The sequence below is a fragment of the Ursus arctos genome, unplaced genomic scaffold (assembly GCF_023065955.2).
Source record: "Ursus arctos isolate Adak ecotype North America unplaced genomic scaffold, UrsArc2.0 scaffold_37, whole genome shotgun sequence".
Taxonomy (NCBI): Eukaryota; Metazoa; Chordata; class Mammalia; order Carnivora; family Ursidae; genus Ursus; species Ursus arctos.
In genome coordinates, this window is record NW_026623053.1 from 16,365,171 (window position 1) to 16,389,933 (window position 24,763).

Here is a 24,763-nt window from a genome sequence, read left to right on the forward strand (position 1 = left end):
ACTGAGACCGGGAGCTCCGGGAGGGCGCGGGGGCGGCTGGCAGCTGGCGGTGTTAGAAACACGAAGGACAGAGACACGACGGTCCAGGAAGTGAGGGCTCGGACGCCGGGTGTGGGGCGCACATCCAGGGACGCTGCAGGGCTGAGCAGCACCAACAGAAACAGAGTTAAAGTGGCCAGAACATCAGTGGAGAACGGTCCGCGATCCCTCTGTTCTGTGAGAGAGGCAGAGATTCGGCCACTGATGCTCTGACTCTCAGAAGAGGCACAGCAAGCCGCCAGGGAAAGCCGCCAGAGAACAAAAGCCTGGAAAGACCGGCTCACAGTGTGCCCAGCCCCATCCCCCCTCGCAGGGGACACGGAGACTCTACCCAAATAGGGTTGCCTGAGTATCGGCGCGGCAGGCCCCTTCCCCAGAAGACAGGCTTAAAAATCAAGAAGCCCACATCCCTAAGGTCCCTATAAAACAAGGGCGCACGGCCTGGGTCCCGGTAAATAATCTGGGCTCTGGACAACCCCGCAACCTCTCCTCATCAGAATGACGAGAAGGAGAAATCCCCCCCAGCAAAGAAAAGACAATGAGTCTGTGGCCTCTGCCACAAAACTAATGGATATGGATATAACCAAATTATCAGAAATGGAATTCAGAGTAACAACGGTCAAGATGATGTGAAGACTTGAAAAAAGCATTAATGAAAATGTTAATGAGAATATAGAATCTCTAAGGGCAGAAATGAGAACGAATCTGGCAGAAATTAAAAATTCTATGAGCCAAATGCAGTCAAAACTAGAGGCTCTGACGGCCAGGATGAATGAGGCAGAAGAACGTATCAGCTAATAGGAGGATGGGTTAGTAGAAGAAAAAGCGAAAACAGAATCTGGACTTAAAGAAATCCACGCTCAAGAATGTAGGTTACAGGAGATTACTGACTTAATGAAACGTTCCAATGGCAGAATCATCGGCATCCCTGAGGGGGTGGAGAAAAACAGAGCTCTAGAAGAGATATTTGAACAAATGGTAGCTGAAAACATCCCTAATCTAGTGAGGGAAACAAACATTTGTGTCCAAGAGGCAGAGAGGACCCCTCCAAAGCTCAACCATGACAAACCTACGCCACGTCACGTCATAGTGCATATCGCAAATATTTATACACTACTGAAAGCGGCCAGGGCAAAGAAATTTCTCATGTACCAAGGCAAAGGTATCAGAATTACGTCAGACCTGTCTACACAGACCTGGAATGAGAGAAAGGGTTGGAGGGGTATTTTTAAAGCTCTTTCAGAGAAAAACATGCAGCCAAGGATCCTGTACCAGCAAGGCTGTCATTCAGAATTGATGGAGAGATAAAGACCTTCCAGAATCGCCAGTCACTGACCAATTTCGTAACCACGAAACAAGCCCTACAGGAGATATTAAGGGGGGTTCTATAAAAGTAAAAAGGCCCCAAGAGTGATACAGAACAGAACGTCACAACCGATAGAAACAAAGACTTTATTGGCAACATGGCATCATTAAAATCATATCTCTCAATAATCAGTCTCAATGTAAATGGCCTAAATGCTCCCATAAGCGCCACAGGGTTGCAGATTGGATAAAAAGACATGACCCATCCATTTGCTGTCTACAAGAGACTCATTTTGAACCTAAAGATACATCCACACTGAAAGTAAAGGGATGGAATACCATCTTTCACGCCAATGGACCTCAAAAGAAAGCTGTGGTAGCAATTCTCATATCAGACAGATTGGATTTTAAACGAAAAACTATAGTTAGAGACACAGAAGGGCACTATATTATTCTTAAAGGATGTATCCAACAAGGGGATATGACAATTATAAATATCTATGCCCCCAACAGGGGAGCAGCAAGATACACAAGCCAACTCTTAAACACAATAAAGAGACATATAGATAAAAATATGTTAATCATAGGGGACCTCAACACTCCACTATGAGCAATAGATAGATCACCTAAGCAAGAAATCAACAAAGAAACAAGAGCTTTGAATGCCATACTCGACGAGTTGGACCTCATAGATATACATAGAACACTACACCCCAGAACCAAAGAATACTCATTCTATTCTAATGCCCATGGAACATTCTCAAGAATAGACTATGTTCTGGGACACAAAACAGGTCTCAACCGATACCAAAAGACTGAAATTATTCCCTGCATATTCTCAGACCACAACGCTTTGAAACTGGAACTCAACCACAAAGAAAAATTTGGAAGAAACTCAAACACTTGGAAACTAAGAACCATTCTGCTCAGGAATGATTCGATAAACCAGGAAATCAAAAATCAATTTAAACAATTTATGGACACCAACGAGAATGAAAACACAACAGTCCAAAACCTATGGGATACTGCAAAGGCAATCCTAAGGGGGAAATACATAGCCGTCCAAGCCTCACTCAAAAGAACAGAAAAATCTAAAATGCAGTTTTTATATTCTCACCTCAAGAAACCGGAACAGCAACAGAGGGACAGGCCTAATCCATGCACAAGGAAGCAGGTGACCAAGATTAGAGCAGAAATCAATGAATTAGAAACCAGGAGTACAGTAGAGCAGATCAACAGAACTAGAAGCTGGTTCTTTGACAGAATTAATAAAATTGACAGACCTCTGGCAAGACTTATCCAAAAGAATAGAGAAAGGACCCAAATTAATAAAGTTATGAATGAAAAAGGAGAGGTCACAACCAACACCAATGAAATTGGAAGGATTATTAGAAACTTTTATCAACAGCTTTATGCCAATAAATTAAGCAATTTGGAAGAGATGGAGGCCTTCCTGGAAACCTATAAACTACCAAGACTGAAACAGGAAGAAACTGATTTTTGAAACAGGCCGATTAATTATGAAGAGATTGAGTCAGTGATAAACAATCTTCCAAAGAACAAAACTCCAGGCCCGGATCGTTTTCCTGGGGAATTCTACCAAACATTCAAAGAAGAAATAATACCTATTCTCCTAAAGCTATTTCAAAAAATAGAAACAGAAGGAAAGCTACCAAACTCAGTCTATGAGGCCAATATTACCTTGATCCCCAAACCAGGCAAATACCCCATCAAAAAGGAGAATTACAGACCTATTTCGCTAATGAATATGGACGCCAAAATCCTCAACAAGATCCTGGCTAATAGAATCCAACTGTACATTAAAAGGATTATCCATCATGACCAAGTGGGATTCATCCCTGGGATGCAAGGGTGGTTCAACATTCGCAAATCTAAATGCAAATCAGTGTCTTAGATTTTATCCATAAACAAAAATTCAGAGATATTATTCTCTCAATAGATGCAGAAAAAGCATGTGACAAAATACAGCATCCTTTCCTGATTAAAACCCTTCAGAGTGTAGGCATAGAGGGTACATTTCTCAATCTCATAAAAGCCATCTATAAAAAGCCTACTGTAAATATTATACTCAATGGGGGAAAGCTGGAAGCCTTTCCCTTAAGATCAGGAACACGACAAGGATGCCCACTCTCGCCATTATTATTCAACATACTCTAGAAGTCCTTGCAACAGCAATCAGACAACAAAAAGGGATAAAAGGTATCCGAATCAGCAAAGAAGAAGTCAAAATGTCTCTCTTCGCAGATGACATGATACTCTATATGGAAAACCCAAAAGAATCCACTCCCAAACTATTAGAAGTTATAGAGCAATTCAGTAATGTGGCAGGATACAAAATCAATGCTCAGAAATCAGTTGCACTTCTATACACGAAGAATGAGACTGAAGAAAGAGAAATTAGGGAGTCCATCCCATTTACAATAGCACCAAAAACCATACGTTACCTTGGAATTAACTTAACCAGAGACGTAAAGGATCTATATTCTAGAAACTATAAATCACTCTTGAAAGACACTGAGGAAGACACAAAAAGATGGAAAAATATTCCATGCTCGTGGATCGGAAGAATTAACATAGTTAAAATGTCCATGCTACCCAGAGCAATCTACACTTTCAATGCTATCCCGAACAAAATACCGAGGACATTTTTCAAGGAACTGGAACAAATAGTCCTTAAATTTGTATGGAACCAGAAAAGGCCCCGAATCGCCAAGGAACTGCTGAAAAGGAAAAACAAAGCTGGGGGCATCACAATGCCGGATTTCGAGCTGTACTACAAAGCTGTGATCACAAAGACAGCATGGTACTGACACAAAAACAGACACATAGACCAATGGAACAGAATAGAGAGCCCAGAAATGGACCCTCGGCTCTTTGGGCAACTAATCTTTGATAAAGCAGGAAAATACATCCGGTGGAAAAAAGACAGTCTCTTCAATAAATGGTGCTGGGAAAATTGGACAGCCACATGCAAAAGAATGAAACTTGACCACTCTCTCATACCATACACAAAAATAAACTCCAAATGGATGAAAGACCTTGATGTGAGACAGGAATCCATCAAAATTCTAGAGGAGAACATAGGCAGCAACCTCTACGACATAAGCCAAAGCAACCTTTTTCATGACACATCTCCAAAGGCAAGAGAAACAAAAGATAAAATGAATTTGTGGGACTTCATAAAGATAAAAAGCTTCTGCACAGCCAAGGAAACAGTCAAAAAAACTAAGAGGCAGCCCACGGAATGGGAGAATATATTTGCAAATGATGCTACAGATAAAAGACTGGTATCCAAGATCTACAAAGAACTTCTCAAACTCAATACGCGAGAAACAAATAAACAATTCATAAAGTGAGCAGAAGATATGAACAGACACTTTTGCAATGATGACATACAAATGGCTAGCAGACACATGAAAAAATGTTCAAAATCATTAGCCATCAGGGAAATTCAAATCAAAACCACACTAAAATACCACCTTACGCCAATTAGAATGGGAAAAATTAACAAGGTAGGAAACAGCAATTGTTGGAGAGGATGTGGAGAAAGGGGATCCCTCCTACATTGTTGGTGGGAATGCAAGTTGGTACAACCACTCTGGAAAACAGTGTGGGGGTCCCTTAAAAAGTTAAAAATTGAGCTACCCTATGACCCAGCCATTGCACTACTGGGTATTTACCCCAAAGATAAAGACGCAGTGAAGAGAAAGGCCATATGCACCCCAATGTTTATAGCAGCATTGTCCACAATAGCTAAATCGTGGAAGGAACCGAGATGCCCTTCAACAGATGACTGGATTAAGAAGTTGTGGTCCATATATACAATGGAATATTACTCAGCTATCAGAAAGAACGAGTTCTCAACATTTGCTGCAACATGGACAGCACTGGAGGAGATAATGCTAAGTGAAATAAGTCAAGCAGAGAAAGACAATTATATGATTTCTCTCATCTATGGAACATAAGAACTAGGAAGATAGGTAGGGGAAGAAAGGGACAAAGAAAGGGGGGGGTAATCAGAAGGGGGAATGAAGCATGAGAGACTATGGACGCTGAGAAACAAACTGAGGGCTTCAGAGGGAAGGGGGGTGGGGAATAGTATAGACTGGTGATGGGTAGTAAGGAGGGCACGTATTGCATGGTGCACTGGGTGTTATATGCAACTAATGAATCATCGAACTTTACATCAGAAACCAGGGATGTACTGTATGGTGACTAACATAATATACTAAAAAAACATAAAAAAAAAAAAGGATGATAGAAATACTGATGAACTGTAGACTTTAATATTAATATGCTATTGAAATTTTTGAGTTACCACTAAAAGAGTAATAACAGAACGCAAAACTTTTAACCACTGGAAGAGGAAAATATAAAAAAGCTTATGCTAACAGAAATAAGTAAAGAAAAGCACCCCAATATAGATGAATGAGATGATAAATATAAATACATAGTATTTACAAAAAAAGTTAATGAATTAAATGTTTCAATTAAAAGATAGTTGTAATCACATTGCATTTTAAGACACACACAAATAATAAGGTATTTACTAAGAACAAAAATTTTTAACCCAAAATGATTAAAGGAATGAAATACAATATATCACTTAGATACTAACCAAAAATACCAATGTTGATTCCTTGATAAGAGTCAAAGTAAATATTAAAGCAAAAATTACTACAATTAAAGAGGGTCAATGTATTTTGATAAAAGGCTGTATTTACCAAGAAGCTTTAATTCCATATTTACATGAAAAGTTTCAAAATATAAAAAACAAAGACCAACAAATTTCTAAGGAGAAACAAACCCACTAATTATTAGCATGGTAGATTTTATACATCTGTTTCCTATTTAACAAAGGCAAGACTGGTTAAGTCCACAGATGATTTGAACAACACAATTAGTATTTATCTAATAAAACTCTATTAAATAAAACTCTAAATCCAACAGAGAATAAATCTTTTCATGCAAAAGTGGGATATTTACAAAACTAAATAAGGACACAAACAGAAAAGTAACAAGAGTCACAGAGCACAAACTATGCTCTCCGACCAAAAGGAAATAAATAAAGTGTTAATAACGAAAGCTAACCCCCATATAAAAGCAGGAGTGAGATAGAAAGGAATAAAATAAAAGTCCCAGGCACTCACACAGGCCAAAAACAGAGCCTATTCCCACAAACCAGACCACGAAAACTCATATTTCATAGAGTAATTAACCCTAAACTGAACACTACTTAAAGCCACCCAATATATTGAAAAGCAAGATACATAAGGATCAAACTGCTTCCAATAAGTGAGTCCCAGAACAGGAAAAGAGCTCAGGAAAATTCATAGGTATATTAAATATCCAAGACCCAACAAGGTAAAATTCACAATGTCTTATATATAACTGATGATTACCAGGCATGCAAAGCAGAAAAAACTAATTCATAATGAAGAGAGTAATCATCAAATCAGATTTAAGCTGCATTTTAACACAAATGCTAGAATGAGTAGAAAAAGGCATTAAAATAGTTGCTCTAACTGTATTTCATATACCCAAGAAGTTGAGAATGGAAGACATAAAAAAAGAAACACCCAAATCAAACTTCTATAGATAAAAACTACAACGCATATGGTGTAAACTAGATGGAATTAAGCCATAGCAATAGAAACCACCCAAAAGAAACAGCAGAAAAATGATAATCCAAAAAATTGAAAAGCACATTAATGAACAGTTTCAAGTGGCCTAATAATATGAGTAATTGAAAACTCCAAGGAGGAGGGGCAGAAAAATATTTGGAGAATTAATGGCTGAAAATTTTCAAGCTTGATGCAAATCACAAATCCACATAGGCATGAAGCTAAAAAAACTCCAAAAACAAGAAACATGAAGAAAAATTCACCAAGGTACATAATGATTAAATTGCTAAGAACAGGGGCGCCTGGGTGGCACAGTCATTAAGCGTCTGCCTTCGGCTCAGGGCGTGATCCCGGCGTTATGGGATCGAGCCCCATGTCAGGCTCCTCCGCTGCGAGCCTGCTTCTTCCTCTCCCACTCCCCCTGTGTTCCCTCTCTCGCTGGCAGTCTCAAATAAATAAATAAATAAATAAATAAATAAATAAATAAATCTTTAAAAAAAATTGCTAAGAACAGTGAGAAAAAAAAATCTTAAAAGCAACTACAAGAAAGAAAAAATATGTTACACAGTAACTAACATAAAGATGACATCAGATTTCTCATCAGAAACAATGCAAATAAAAACAATATATATCTTTAAAGCACTGAAAACAAAACTGTCCGGCTGAATTCAAATTCAGTAAAAATCTTTCAAAAAGAAATGCAAAATAAAGATTTTTTCAGACATACAAAAGCTGAACGAATTCATCAGCAACGGACCCAAATACTACTAGAAATGATAATGTCTTTCAGGCAGAAGGAAATATTATCAGATAGAAACATGGATCCGAAAATAGTAACAACAGAGTAAGTGCCTAAGCTTTTTTTTTTATTCCAAACTTTTCCAAAGATAAAACTATTCAAAAAAATAATAATAACAATGCATTGTGGTGTTTATAACATATGTAAAAGTAAAATGCACAAAAATAAAAATATACAGGTTGGAAAGGGAAAAACAAAAAGTCCACTATTATAACATTCTTACATGAGAAGTTGTGTACTCACACTTGAAGGCAGACTTTAATATGTTAAAGATATACACTGTGAACACTAAAACAACTACTAAAACAAAACAGAACAGGTACTGGCATTGACCAAAAAAGGAGATAATATAAAATCACAAAAAATACTTGGTGGATCCAAAGAAAGACAGAAAACGAGAAACAATGATCAATAGGGTTAAATAACAAAGAAGAGATAACAGACTCTAATCTAGGTATATCGATATCAATCCAAGAAATAAAAATGATTCGCCCAAAATGTCGAAGACTGTCAGAGGGATAAAAAAGCAAAATCCAACTATATACTGCCTGCAAGAAATAAAAACTGTACGCTTAAAAACTGTACGCAGTTTACTGTCTATCAGTCATGCCTCAAGAAGCCTATTTAAAACATTAACTAATCATACAGAATCAAGACAATTTCCATTCACTTTCATTCCATTATGTTTTCCGAAGTGAAGGGAGGGAGGGGAATGGAACTCCAAAAATGAAGTAATAATCTAGGAAACGCCATGATCCACAGATTATTTTCTTAATACCTAAACCTATGACCATCTGTCCACAGAAGCCTGTTGCACATGAGAATGTATTCTTCACAAGAAAAAAAATTTAAGAATCTCTGAAAGCACTCAGAATACCTTTATGAAGGAATTTAAAGCAACATAAAACCCCAAAATGACCATTTTTTAATATTTTCACAAATACAGTCCAGTGACCCAACACTAATCATAAGAAGTAAACTCAACTAGAAATACTGACTCCTAGAAAATAATCATTAAAACTGATTTTCATTTTTATATAATGAACCAATATTAAAGCAAATAAAAATGACAAGCTCATTCTTGTATTTAACAATGTAGCAAGCAGGCAAGTTAATTTCCCTATTGATAACTACCCTGAGTGGTTTAATTCATCAAAATAAATCTAGGGACTTTTCTCCTGCACAAATGCTTAAAATGTTTGTTTTTATCTTTCAAATATATATTATTCATTATTCCTTCACTATAAAAAGAAGATACAAACAACAAACATCCTGCTGGTAACTATACTAAAAAACTACTAAACTTCAAAGCAAGCAAAATAGTTTTAAGATACGGAGCTTATCTCCTTACCAAACTGATGTTTCAAAATAACTGCAGAAAAGCTCCTGACATGTGATTATGGTTACAACTGATAGCAAGATAATAACTTCTAGAACTAAAAAGGAAAAGAGAAAACACTAAAGGAAGCATTAGTAAGTGACCATGATCTCAAAGTAATTATTTTTAAGTTTCATTCAACTCTATAAAGTAAAACACAATAAAAATTACTCTCCTGCCTTCAAAGATTCCACAGTGAGCACAGAGAAAATGAGACAGTGAAGAGAATCTAATTTACACAAAAATATAATGCCTCATTTAAGAGCAAAATCAATTTCATGTTTTATCAAACATTATACTATTAGCTAAGCATGAGAAGACAAAAGCAATTATAATCACTAACGCTTACTTAATATTTTATATTTGCATAGATAACACTTTTACAGTTACATATACATGATCTTACTCATTCTCTGCAATTATGTTTTTGAAACAAGTATATTATCTCCATTTCATAAAGAATCCAGGCCTGAGAGAAGTTAGGTAACTTGCCCAGGTCATCCTAAACTACTAAGTGGCTCCAAATCAGCTCTTCTGTGTCCTCAATCAACAACATTAGAATAGCCACACTTCAGGCAGTAGGCCACAGCATAAAATCACCTCCTGACCATTTTCAATCAAACTCATTATGAAAGAATGGTATTTTTAAAGAATTATTTGAAAGCTACACAGAGGCTGAGGTGGATTATTTGAAGATTCAGAACAAGTAAATAGTGAAGATACCAAGAATTTAGAGGATTCAGTCCATTTGTATGCACAGCCCTAAAGTATCTCTCCTTATCTTGGCTAATTAGTATCCTCCTTCACTTTATCACAATAAAGTTTTACTCATTAAATTCATCTCCGAAAGCAAACCATGCCGACACATAGTGTAACACCATTTGTGTATTAGTGTAAATTGGTACAAACTATTTTCCTCATAACATATAGCAAAGAAAGAAAAGAATTCTGATATGGCTGTGAAGACATGGAGGAAAGAAGGTAGTCTTTAGTGAACGTCCACTGTTTTCTAAGGACTGAGCTAAACACTTTACTTTCAGTTTTCTTAATTCTCCCACAAACTTCAAAGGATAGGTCCCTATTAGCTTCATTTTACCTCTTCACTTAGTTTATTAAAAAAATAAAACCTAAACTAAAAACATTCAAGGAAACGAAGACAAAACCAAGTTGGTCTAAGTATAAGGTAAAAATTCTACGTCTTATTCTATGCCACTTCCCAAGAGAGGTAAATGGCTGTGATATTGAAGTTTCAGGCTAAACAGGGCATTGAATGCTAAAGGGAAAGCATAAGAAAATTATTGGGAGAATATGAGCAACAGTGACCAATTAAAACTTCGACGTGATCAGAAAGGGGGTGAGCAGGGGCGCCTGGGTGGCACAGCGGTTAAGCGTCTGCCTTCGGCTCAGGGCGTGATCCCGGCGTTATGGGATCGAGCCCCACATCAGGCTCCTCTGCTATGAGTCTGCTTCTTCCTCTCCCACTCCCCCTGCTTGTGTTCCCTCTCTCGCTGGCTGTCTCTATCTCTGTCAAATAAATAAATAAAATCTTAAAAAAAAAAAAAAAAAGAAAAGGGGGTGAGCACTCCCTTTTCTTTTTTTCTCTACATTTTTCCATCTCAATTATGAACTTCTCTTCCTCTGTACCCTCCCTTTAAATGTTGGGTTCTATCAGGAATATATCCTCTTCCACCTTCATTAAATACTGTAAACTGAACTCTATCTACAAAAACCTCTCAAATCCATAGGTGCTGTTCCATGCCCTCTGAGAATCAAGCTTATACACTACCTATCCAATTACAACTTCACAGGTATCTCAACTCATCTTGCCCCCCAAGTAAATCTATCTCCCCTCTTCTTCTCTAGCTTCTGTATTCCCTTCCTAGGTTGGTAGTATCACCTATCTCTTAAGCCTCACATTTCAGACTCATTCTCCCCTCTTTTTAACTCTCTTCACCCATCCCACCCCCTACCCCTCAACAAAGCATTCATTTTCTTGCCAAGTTTACCCTCCTAAATACTTCTGCAATACATTTCTTTTTCTCTATCCCCCATACCCCCGCCACATAGGTGTTTTTTTTCATTATATGTTAGTGATCATACAGTACATCATTAGTTTCTGATGTAGTGTTCCATGATTCATTGTTTGCGTATAACACCCAGTGCTCCATGCAATACATCCCTTCCTTAATAACTATCACCGGGTTAGCCCATCCCACCACCCCCCTCCCCTCTAAAACCCGCAGATTGTTTCCTAGAGTCTATAGTCTCTCGTGATTCATTTCCCCCTCTGTTTAACCCCCTTCATTTTCCCCTTCCTTCTCCTACTGATCTCCCTACTATTCCTTATGTTCCACAAATAAGTGAAACCATATGATAACTGTCTTTCTCTGCTTGACTTATTTCACTTAGCATAATCTCCTCCAATCCCATCCATGTTGATGCAAATGCTGGGTGATCATTCTTTCTGATGGCTAATATTCCATTGCATATATGGACCACATCTTCTTTATCCACTTGTCTGTTGATGGGCATCTCAGCTCCTTCCACAGTTTGGCTACTGTGGACAATGCTGCTACCCCGTTTAGTTTTGTACCTCATGGGTCTCTTGCCTGAACTTGATTAGTAGTCTCCTATCTACTATCTCTCATAGCATTCTAGCATTTTATCCATCCTCCAAATATTACTACCAAATAGTTTAACTGAACTTGATTCCAACTACCTTCATCATTGATCTGCTTAAAATACTTCATTTCCCATTGCAAACAAGATAAAGCCCAGCCTCAAATTACATACAGCCCTATTTTTTTATCCCTAACTTCTTATGACCTCATCTATTACCCACTACACAGTAAACAAACCAATTATAGCACTAAATAAAGGTGAACCCATATAACTGAACAGAGAGCCACTAAAAATATTTTTTTTTCATGAAATGAAAAATGTTAGCAAGAATTTATAGTTAAACAAAAAACAGTAATAGACTCTCAGATACAAAGAACAAATTAGTGGTTGCCAGAGGGGATGAAGGTTAGAGCAATGGGCAAAATTGGTGAAGGGGATAATGAGGTACACACTTCCAGCCATAAAATAAACAAGTCACCAGGATGAAAAGTACAGTATAGGGAATAAAGTCAATAATAATTTAGTACAGTGACAAATGATAATTATACTGATCATGATGAGCATTTTGTAATGCATACAGTCGTCAAAGCACTATGTTGTACACCTGAAACGAATAAGATACTGTATGTGAACTATACCTCAATAAGAAATAAAAATTTAAAAATAATGTATAAGTTAAAAAGCAGGTCAGAAGTAGGTAATATCAGTGAGTTGGTGGAATAAGGGAATCCAAAAATCTTCTCCTCCATAAAAGCAATTAAAACCAAAAACAGCCAAAAAAATTAAATTAAATTAAAAATCAACATTTTTAGAAACCTAGAAATTAACCAAAGGATTGTAACCACCAGGGACATTTGTTCAAGAAAAATTGATAAATCTTAATAAGAACAGTGAGCTTTGTATTATTTCAAACTTCCCCTATTCCCCTCCTCCTCTCCTCAGCTCCACAGTGGCCTTGAAAACCAACAGTCCACAATCACAGCTGAGAACCAACAATTTATCAGTCATCAGAGAAGTCAGAACAGGACTGGAGCATTTTCAAACACTCATTTTAAGAAAATTATCATTATTTGACTTATCTAGCTTCTCCCTGGAAAATCCCACTTGCAAAGCTGTCTTTACTTGACTTAACTCAGAGCCCACACAGGGCAACAACTTCCTCCCTGGGAACATTTGTGGAAAACAATCAGTGGCAACTGTTTAATACGACAGCTGCCTAAGGCAGTGATTACTGATGAGGCAAACAACAAGGTAACCAAAAACAAACAAACAAAACTTAAAGAGAAAAGCTGCGGAAAGAGCAATTCTCAGGAACTCTGAAAATCTCCGACACGTTAATGAGAATACAGAAGACCATTTGCATGCACAGGGCTCCAAGCACGCCCTGGACAGCCAAGAGAAAGACCTAACTTTTCACCTCTGGCTGACTTTGAGACTACATTAGAAGGATATGAAGACTAAAACAGAAATGTAAACTGTCTGGTTTAATACTTGTAGTATCCCCAATACACAGAGGGCCCCTTGGCAAAGACTAGGAAACTTCCTGATCCAGGCTTGTAAGATGTCTGTGTTCAATCATTAGCAGACCACAAACATAAACAAGCAAAAGTCAGTGGTCACGTAGAAGGAAAAAACAAACTGCATGTAGTTAGTTCAGTAAAGTCATTAAAGAAACATACAGCAGGGCATCTGGGTAGCTCAGTTGGTTGAGTGTCCAACTCTTGGTTTGGTTTCAGCTACATGCAAAAGGATGAAACTGGACCACTTTCTTAGACCATACACAAAAATAAACTCAAAATGGATTAAGGATCTAAATGTGAGACTACTTTTTATGGAAAAATCCTTGAAGAGAGCACAGGTAGTCTGACACTGGTCAAAGCAACATCTTTCTAGATGTGTCTCCTGAAGCAAGGGAAACTAATGCAAAAATAAACTACTGGACTACATTGAGATAAAAAGCTTCTGCACAGCAAAGGAAACAACAACAGAACCAAAAGACAACCTACTGAATGGGAAAGGATATCTGCAAATGACATTTTCAATAAATGGTTAGTGTACAAAATATATAAAGAACTTATACAACTCAACACCAAAAAAACCAAATAACCCAATTGAAAAATGGACAGAAGACATGAACAGGTATTTCTCAAATGACATACAAACGGCCCTCAGACACATGAAGAGATGCTCAACACCACTCATCATCAGGAAGATGCAAATCAAAACCAACACGGATATCACCTCACACCTACCTGAATGGCTAAAATCAAAAACTTAAGAAATAAGAAGTGTTGGCAAGGATGTGGAGAAAAAGGAACCCCTGTGCACTGTTGGTGGGAATGCAAACTGATGCAGCAACTGTGGAAGAACATATGGAGGTTCCCTAAAAAGTTAAAAAATGGAACTACCCTATAATCTGGGAATCGCACTACTGGGTATTTACTCAAAAAATACAAAATCACTAATTCAAAGGGATACATGTACCCTTACGTTTATGGCAGCATTATTTACAATAGTCAAATCATGGAAGAAGCCCAAGTGTCCATCAATAGATGAATGGATACAGAAGATGTAGTGTGTATACGTGTGTGTATGTATACTAGAGCCATAAAAAATGAAATCTTGCCATCTCCAACAACATGGATGGATCTACAGAGCATAATGTTAAGTCATATAAGCCAGTTAGAAAAAGACAAATACAACATGATTTCACTCATATGTGGAATTTAAGAAACAAAACAAATGAACAAAGGAAAAAAAGAGAAACAAACTGAAAAACATCTGAATTATCAAAATAAAAAGTCAGCAAAGTCAAAGACAGGTTAGTTGATCATCTAATCCGAGGAATAAAATGAAAAAATAATGAAAAAAAAAAAAAAAAACACGAACAGAGCCTCAGAGACTTGTAGCTCACCATCAAACATACCAATACATATATGATAGAAGACCCAGAGAAGAGGAAAAAAATAACTATTTCAAGAAATAATGGCTGAAAACTTCCTGAATTTGATTAAAAACATTTATGTGCACATTCAAGAAACTCAATAAATTCCAAGTAGAATAAACTCAGAGAGACCCATATCTAGACACATCATAACAAAACTGTCAAAAGACAGACAAAGACTCTTGGAAAGCACCAAAAGACAAGCAACATTTCATTTAACAAGGAGACTCAATAAGAAAAGATCTGATTTCTCATTAGAAAACGTGGTGGTCACTTACGCCAGTTAGAATGGCAAAAATAGACAAGGCAAGAAACAACAATTGTTGGAGAGGATGTGGAGAAAGGGGATCCCTCCTACATTGTTGGTGGGAATGCAAGTTGGTACAGCCACTCTGGAAAACCGTGTGGAGGTCCCTTAAAAAGTTAAAAATTGAGCTACCCTATGATCCAGCCATTGCACTACTGGGTGTTTACCCCAAAGATACAGACGTAGTGAAGAGAAGGGCCATATGCACCCCAATGTTCATAGCAGCAATGTCCACAATAGCTAAATCGTGGAAGGAGCCGAGATGCCCTGCAACAGATGACTGGATTAAGAAGTTGTGGTCCATATATACAATGGAATATTACTCAGCAATCAGAAAGAATGAGTTCTCAACATTTGCTACAACATGGACGGCACTGGAGGAGATAATGCTTAGTGAAATAAGTCAAGCAGAGAAAGACAACTATCATATGATTTCTCTCATCTATGGAACATAAGAACTAGAATGATCAGTAGGGGAAGAAAGGGATAAAGAAAGGGGGGGGTACTCAGAAGGGGGAATGAAACATGAGAGACTATGGACTATGAGAAACAAACTGAGGGCTACAGAGGGGAGGGGGGTGGGGGAATGGGATAGACCGGTGATGGGTAGTAAGGAGGGCACATATTGCATGGTGCACTGGGTGTTATACACAACTAATGAATCATCGAGCCTTACATCGAAAACCGGGGATGTACTGTATGGTGACTAACATAATATAATAAAAAATCATTATTAATAAAAAAAAAAAAAAAAAAAAAGAAAACGTGGTGGTCAGAAGACACTAAGATGACACTGTCAAAGAGCACGAAGAAAAAGGCTGGCAATAAAAAATCTATATCCAGCAAAACTTAATTAAGGAGAAATTAAGACATTCCAGGTACACAAAAACTGAGAATTCATTGCTAGCAGACGTACCCTATAAAAATTACTAAAGGGAGTCCATTAGGCTGAAATGAAAGGATTCTAGACTAACTCAAATCCATGGGGAAAAAAATACCTAGACCTGTAAATGAAAACACAATATTTATGGCATTCGGCTAACGCAGTGCTAGGAGGAAAATTTACAGCTTTAAATGCCTAAATGAAAGTAAAGATCTCAAAATCAATAACCTAATGTTCCACCTTAAGAAACTAGAGCACAAAAAAATAAAAGCACACTAACTCTAAAGCATGCAGAAAAAAAAGAAACAATAAAGAGTGAGGATATTTGAAAGAGAGAAGAAAAAACAACACAAAAACATCAATGAAAACAAAATTGAGAAATCTTTAGTCAGATTGTCCAAGATAAGAAAAGATTAAAATTACTAATCTGGATTGGAAAAAAGGATATTACTACCAACCTTACAGAAATAAAAAAATATATAAGGGAATGCTATGAACAACTGTATGCTAGCAAATTACATAACCTATATGAAAAGAACAAATTCCTAGAAAGACATAAAATGCCAAAACTGACTCAGAGAGAATCTGAGTAGATCTATAAGAAGTAAAAAGACTGATTTAGTAATAAGGAAAACTGACCTGAAAGAAAAGCCCAGAACCAAATGGCTTCATAGGTGAATCCTATCAACACTTCCAAAAAAGAGAGAACACTTTACAATGCACTCTATGAGGCCAATATCACCCTCATTCCAAAATCAAAGACACTACAAGAACACTACAGACCAATATTCCTTATTAATATAGACACAGAAATCCTCAAAAAAAATACTATAAAACTGAATATGGCTATATATAAAAAGTACTATACACCATGACCAAGTGTGATTTATCCCAGAATGCAATATCAGTTCAACATAGAAAAATCGATCATTGCAATACACCATAATATACAGGTCAAAACAAACGTAACTGTCTCAATAGACACTGAAAAAGTGCTTGACAAAATCCAACATCCTTTCGTGATAAAAACACTCAAAAAGTTAGGAATAGAAAGTAATTTCCTCAATCTGATAAAGGGCATCTATGAAAAATCCAAAGCTAACTTCACACTGACTAGTAAAATACTGAAAGCTTTACCTCTAAAAACAAACAAGACAAGGATGTCCCCTTTTGCTACTGCTACTCAACACTATACTGGAAGCAGTAGCTAAAGAAATTAGGTATGAAACATAAATAAAAGTCATACAAATTGTAAAAAAGAAGCATTACATCTCTATTCACAAATGACATGATTTTGTATATAAAAAATCCTAAGGTATCCACACAAAAATCTGTAAGAGCCAAAAAAAAAAAGTTCATCTAGATATCAGAATACAAAATGAATATACAAAATCAACTGTATTTCTATCCACTAGCAATGAATCATCCACAAGTGAAAATAAGAAAACAATTCCATTTACAACAGCATGAAATGAATAGATATCTGGGGATGAAAAAAGAAAATTTGTATACTAAAAACTACAAAATGTCACTAAGACAGAATAAAGACTTAACAAACTGAAAGATATTCCTTGGTCACAGACAAGAAGAAGTAATATTGTTAAGATAAAAATACTCTCTCAACTATATCTAAAGAGTCAATGCAACCTCTATCAAAATCCTAAGTGGCTTACTGCAGAAATTAACAAGCAGATCCTAAAATTCACAGGAAAATACAAGGAACCCAGACTAATCAAAACAACCTTGAAAAAGAACATCAAAAGCTACAAACTTCCAGTTGCAAAATAAATAAATCCTGGGGATGTAATGTATAGCATGGTGACCATAGCTAATAATACTGTATGGTATATTTGAAAGTTGCTAAAAGAGCAGATGTTAAAAGTTCTCACCAGAAGAAAAAAAATATTTGTAATCATGCATATGCTGAGGGGTGTTAACTGGACCTATTGTGATGATCATTTCACAACACATACAAATAGTGAACCATTTTGTCGTACACTTGAAACTAATAGAACGTTATATGTCCATTACACCTCAATTAAAAAAAAGAAAGAAAGGAAAGAATAAATAGAGCAAAGCTGGAGAACAGATGCTTTCAAATTTCTAAGCTTACTATAAAGTTACAGTAATCAAGACAGTGTGGTATTGGGATAACAGACATAAGATGAATAGAACAGAACTGAGTGTCCAGAAATAAACTCTTACATTAATGGTCAAATGATTTTCAACAAGAGTATTAAGACAACTCACTTGGGGAAGAAAATATGCTTTTCAACAAGTAGGGCTAGGACAACTGCAAATCCATGTGCAAAAGAATGAGGTGGAACCAGTATCTCATACCATATACAAAAGTTAACACAGAATGGACCAAAAGTCTACATGTAGAATTAAAATTATAAAACTCTTAGAAAGAAAACATGATCTTGAACTAGTCAACTGTTTTGTACTTATGATACCAAAAGCACAAGCAACAAAGGAAAAAATAAACTGGACTTCATCAAAGCTCACAACTTTTTTGCTTCGAAGGATACTATAGAGAAAATAAGAAGACAATCTACACAGGAGAAAATACTTGCAAATTAAATATTTCACAGGCGTCTAGTATCCAGAATATACAACTCTCAGAACTCAACTATAAAATGAAATATAATTCAATTAAAAAGGTAAAGGACTTGGGGGCACCTGGGTGGCTCAGTGGGTTAAGCGTCTGCCTTCAGCTCAGGTCATGATCTCAGGGTCCTGAGATGAAGGCCTGTGTCGAGCCCTGTGTCAGACTTCCAGATCAACAGGGGAGTCTGCTTCTCCCTCTCCCTCTGCCCTTCCTCCCACCCAGGCGCACCTGTGTGCTCTCTCTCTCTCTCACTCATTCGCTCTAATAAATAAAATCTTTAAAAAGGGGGGGGGGAGGATTTGAATAGACATTTCTCCAAAAAAGATACACAAATGGCCAATAAACACATGAAAAGATCCTCAATACCCATCATGGAAATGTAAATCAAAACCACAATGAATGCCTTAAACTTATGAGTTAGGAAAATAATGATTCAAGGTGATGTCCAAATCCTCATTGCTAATGTAAGACAAATTTTTGAGTGGGTCAACTTTTCCCCTAAGGTGACTTGCCTACTTTGTGAGATGCCTGGGAGTTGCCATCTGCCTGTTCCCCTTTAAAACTGAAAGAGCAGACTGGCATGAAGGTAGAAAGTGAGACTGAAGAAACACTTGTTTCCCATAAATAGTAAACTGGATTAGCCCTCAAGGGAAAAACAAAAACAAAGAAAACACAATCAGATGCCACTTCTCATCCACTAGAATGGCTATACTCAGAAAGATGGATAATAACAAGCATGATAAGCATGTGGGGAAATTTCATTCTTTTTAACATTGGTGGTAGAATATAAATGATGCAGCTGCCTTGGAAACGGTTTGGCAGTTTCTCAAAAAGTTAAATATAGAATTACTGTATGACCCGGCAGCTCAACTCCTGGAACAGTATATACCCCTAAATTGAAAACACAGCCACACAAATGTTTGTACATCATTATTCCTAATAATCAAAAAGTGGAAACAACCCAATGTTCACCAACTGATGAATGGATAAACAAAATGTAGTATATCTATACAATTAAATATTATTCAGCCATAAAAAGGAATGAAGTACTACTAAATGCTAAAACCTTGAAAACATTATGTGAAGTAAAAAAAGCCAAACACAAAAGACCACATATTTTATGATTCCATTTACATGAAACATCTAGAACAGTCAAATTCATAGAGATGGAAAGTGGATTAATGGTTATCAGGGGCAGAGAGTAAGGGGAAATGGAGAGAGAATGCTAAAGGATACAGATTTCTGTTTCTTATTTTGCTAACCTATTCCTTTTAGCTAGTCTAATATTCAACCCCCTAACATCCCAATTTGTGAGATGTGCCCAACCTTAACTGGCTAACTGCATCTGAGAACTAGAACTTCTAAGTTAGTCTAGAAAAGAATTAATCTGAAAAAGAAAAGAGAAATCAGACTGGCGGGGAAAGTACTTTTTTTCTAAGTCTGGAAACTACAAACTGTTGTATCACCAACTACTGATGTTTACTGTGAACGAATGCATTACTTTCACTTGGGGTCAAACACTAGCTAGCCATATTATATGTCTTTTTTCTTTTTTTGAGTGGTCAGACAATAGAAGAATAACCAAAATACATTGCTACTACTATTCTGGATCCAGCTCTACACCTCTAACATAGAAAATCATTTCTCAATTCATCTCCCTACACTCAAAGGCATTCTTCTGGATACTGAAAATAAATATGCACTTTTGGAAAATGTATTACAATGAATAAGGAAAAGTAAATACTACTACAAATTCCTACAATCTTTCTCTTTTATACTACTCCATATTTAACGTGATTCTTTTACTGTACCATCAACTTTACTCCTTTGTAGTTGCCTAAAAGCCAGCAAAGCACTAAATATTTATTCAAATGGTTGCTCAGACCCAACGTTTTCAAGAGTTTTAAAGAAATAAATTCACCAAAAGGATTCATATTTTCCTGAAAGACATTTTACAATAAATGGCATGTAAGCAGCAGTTTATTATAACCATCAACTTGCCTCTAGAAGGCTCTAAAGACAACTGATGCTTTTCCATCAATTGGGAATTAACCGGGAATCTTAAACCTACTGATTTAAAAGGATTCAGACAATGATGACAAATTTTTGGTGACACAAATGTACCTTTTACTAGCTATTTTACCTCAGTTTTGGGTGGGAAGGGAAAGAGTAATGTTGCTAGGTGACACAATTTAAGGATTTCCGAGTGTTTATTTGACATAAAATACCAACAATGAATTTTATTTCCTTTCATTCAATTCTTGTTTTCCCAAAATGCAACTTTTAAATAATTTTCTAATTTATCCTTTTTTAGTAGGTTAGAGACTGAGAATAAAGTACAGAACCTAAACCATCATTAAGATCATCTGGCCACTTGCAATGACATGGATAGAACGAGAAATTATAATGCTAAGTGAAGTCAGTCAGAGAAAGACAAATACCATATGATTTAACTCGTATGTGGAATTTAAGAAACAAAGGAACAAAGGAAAAAAAGAGAGAGACAAGCCAACCAAGAAATAAACTCTCAACTACAGGGAACTGATGGTTACCAGAGAAGAGGTGGGTGGGGGGATGGGTTAAACAAGTGATGGGGATCAAAGAATGCACTTCTCAGGATGAGCACCAGGTGATGTATGGAATTGGTGAATCACTATACTGTACACCTGAAACTAACATAATACTGTTATGTTAACTAACTGGAATTAAAATTAAAACTTAAAAAGATCATCTGGGGGTTCGTATTATATTTCTTAAGAATAAATTCTTACTGGGGCACCTGGGTGGCTCAGTCCATTAAGCATCTGCCTTCAGCTCAGGTCATGATCCCTGGGTCCTGGGATCAAGCCAGCATCCGGCTCCCTGCTCAGCTAGGAGCCTGCTTCTCCCTCTCCCTCTGTCTGCCACTCCCCCTGCTTGTGTTCTCTCTCCCCCCCAGCGCCCCCCCCGTCAAATAAATAAATAAATCCAAATAAGTAAATAAATTATTACTGACTTTGAACAGGTCTTAATTTGATTCAATTTTATTGCTTTTAAGGTTCTAAAATTCAAATAATGTTTTAAATTCTTCCATAAATTCTGTGCTTCAAATTCATTTTCATGTAATCTTCCAATAATATTTGAACTGTTATTTTAATTCTATAAATATCTACAAAAATATTAAGTGAATAATATAGCTGATATCAGAACCCAGATAATTCTGTCTCCACTATATCCCACTTACTAGCTTTTTAATACTCAAGTTTCCTTGGAGATTAATTACTATCTCCTACACTGAGCTGTTGTTAACAATTAAATCGGGTAAAACATGTAAAATGCTTGGTCCAGGGCCTACCACACATAAGTAGACAAAACTATTAGCTATTATTACCAATATATGACAACTGCTTCTATTAGAATGTTCACTCCTTAAAAACTTCTCAGACAGTGGGGGCGCCTGGGTGGCACAGCGGTTAAGCGTCTGCCTTCGGCTCAGGGCGTGATCCCGGCGTTACGGGATCGAGCCCCACATCAGGCTCCTCCGCTATGAGCCTGCTTCTTCCTCTCCCACTCCCCCTGCTTGTGTTCCCTCTCTTGCTGGCTGTCTCTATCTCTGTCGAATAAATAAATAAAATCTTTAAAAAACAAACAAACAAAAACTTCTCAGATAGTGAAAAGAGGGGAGCCCGGGTGGCTCAGTCTGTTAAGCATCTGCCTTTGGCTCAGGTCATGATCCTGGGGTCCTGGGATCAAGTCCAGCATCAGGCTCCCTGCTCTCAGGGAGCCTTGTTTCTCCCTCTCCTCCCCACTCCTGCTCTCTCGCTACACTTCTCTCTCAAATAAATAAAATATTTTTTAAAAAAGATAGTGAAGAGATAGAATCGTATCTGAAATGTATTTGGTGTTCATGTGAAAAAGCCAACCTATTTATTAATTATTAGAATCCTAATACTTCCTGAGACTCATAATACTCAACTGTAGTAATACACCTAAAATCCAAAATCAATCTTCAAATAATGAATATTTAGGTTAGTTCAAATTTTTCACTATTCTAAACACTGCAGTGATCCTACACACATGACCACTTCCTTAGAATACTAAGAAATGGAAATGCTAGCTTCAAAGTAAAGGCATGTGCATATTTTAAACAAGCTCCACACCCAATGGGGGCTTGAACTCACAACTCTGCCATTTACAATAGGCTTTCCATTAGTTTACTAAGTGGTGTATATACCTCTTAATCTTAAACTGCACCACAGAACCGTCCTGCGCTGTCACCTTCAAATTAATAATGACCATTGTTCTAAGCCTTGACACCTCCCTTGGTCTTTTCATCAGCAATGGAGAGCACCGGAATCTCCTCAGCTGCCACTTCACAAAGGAGGTACCAGGTCCTCACTGAAACAGCACAAGCAGCACGAGGAGCGGCAGAAGGAGGTCGCAGCAGTGGAGGAGGGAGAGGGCATGCCAAGAGGGTCTTTTTTAGTACGTCTTGACAACATACGTCACAGTCTTTTCCAAATTTCATATACAATAGCCCAGAAGTTAAGGAATTCTCTTAAACTTGTTGCATATGTTTCCTAGTTCAGTGTTTTTTAACTCTGCTAATGACAGGTTTTACTATTAGAACTATAAGATGTTTCATATAGGCAAATTTATCAAGCATTTCTGTGATGATTTTTAACTCTGGTATAAGTTTTGAGAATGGTCTTCCCTATCCCCATATATAAAATATATTTCCTTATTTCTTTCCCATTTTATCCTGAAGATTTAGAACTATTTTAAATTTATTTTATTATAAAGCACCTATATATCACTTTTTATGCAAATGAACATTCTTTCTTCTTCTTCATCTAAACTACCACGTAATGAAGTGGTCACATGAGCTCCTTCTGTAGCAAACAGAAGTCCTCCTTTTAAAATTTCACATCCTTTTTTAATGTAACTGTCCTTGACTATAAAAAAGATGTGCAAGTCTTTCTTAAATAAAAAGAGCCTAAATAAATAAATAGAGGCTCCTTAGAATAGGAAGAATAGATACCCTACCAATGTCAACCTCCTTGAATCCAATGGATGGATTCAAGTTCATCCAATGGATGGATTCAAGTTCATCCAATAAACGATCCTAACAAGTATTATTTAGGGATTTAACAAGCTGATTCCCAAATTCACATGGAAGAGCAAAAGGCCAGGGGTGCCTGGGTGGCGCAGTCGTTAAGCATCTGCCTTCAGCTCCAAGGGCGTGATCCCGGCGTTATGGGATCGAGCCCCACATCAGGCTCCTCTGCTGGGAGCCTGCTTCTTCCTCTCCCACTCCCCCTGCTTGTGTTCCCTCTCTCGCTGGCTGTCTCTCTCTGCTCTCTGTCAAATAAATAAATGAAATCTTAAAAAAAAAAAAAAAAAAAAAGAGCAAAAGGCCAAGACACTAATAAATCTGTATTAGTCTCCTGTGGCTGCTATGACAAATTAGGGCCACAAACTTTATGTTCTGTGCTATATTTACCCACCTTCTCTATATACAGATCAATGTATTGTTAAATGGGAGTGGAAAAACACACCTTAAAGCCACCATGTTATGTTGTTGGGTTATCAGACATAAGTTATATAAGAGTCATGAAGACTTCTTTCAATAATGAGGGGAGATTATCTGATAATTTCTACCATGATGCTATAAACATTTTTCAGTTAATGTCCTGTTTTCTGTTCTTCTTTTTTACACAGTATAAACTTTAGGTTCTGAACCAATTTTTCTGCACAGGTACTAAAGACAACCCAAGGTCTCTTTCTGATCAGGACACTAACTTTAAATGTTTTTTTTCCTACCATTGTCAATTAAAAGGAAATTGCTCACAAAAAAAGCGACTCTGTTCTCCTCATACCTAACATATTCATTCTTGAACTACGTAGTATTTACTGAGCACCTATTATATGCCAGGCACTATGCTGAGTCCAGGAACATGAAGAAGAAAAGACATACCTCTGCCTTCAGGAAGGTAGTTATGATATGTCATGCAAATAAATACATTGTAATAAAATAACCAAATTACCAGAAGTAAATAGCACAGTGTAGGAAAAGCTCCTATGCCCTTCTGATAGGGAAAGCTTCACCAAAACTATGTACAGATTTTGCCCTGAGCCTTGAAGGAAGAGCAGAAGCTTTCAAGTCTAAGAGTGACATGAAGACAGCATGGTACAGTGAATATCATTAACAAGGGTACAGGCATCACAGAAAGTGACTTCTGATTCAATAT

At 37.0% G+C, this 24,763-nt stretch overlaps 1 protein-coding gene and 1 non-coding gene across 6 annotated transcripts in view; one reads left to right on the plus strand and one right to left on the minus strand.

The window, feature by feature from the left end:
- Positions 1-24,763, minus strand: part of RALGAPA1 (Ral GTPase activating protein catalytic subunit alpha 1) — a 258,914-nt gene that overhangs the window by 221,833 nt on the left and 12,318 nt on the right. The gene's annotated exons all lie outside the window — the stretch shown is intronic.
- Positions 18,933-19,082, plus strand: LOC113266248 (U12 minor spliceosomal RNA). Its single transcript, XR_003320333.1, has one exon. It is a non-coding gene; the product is annotated as a U12 minor spliceosomal RNA (small nuclear RNA).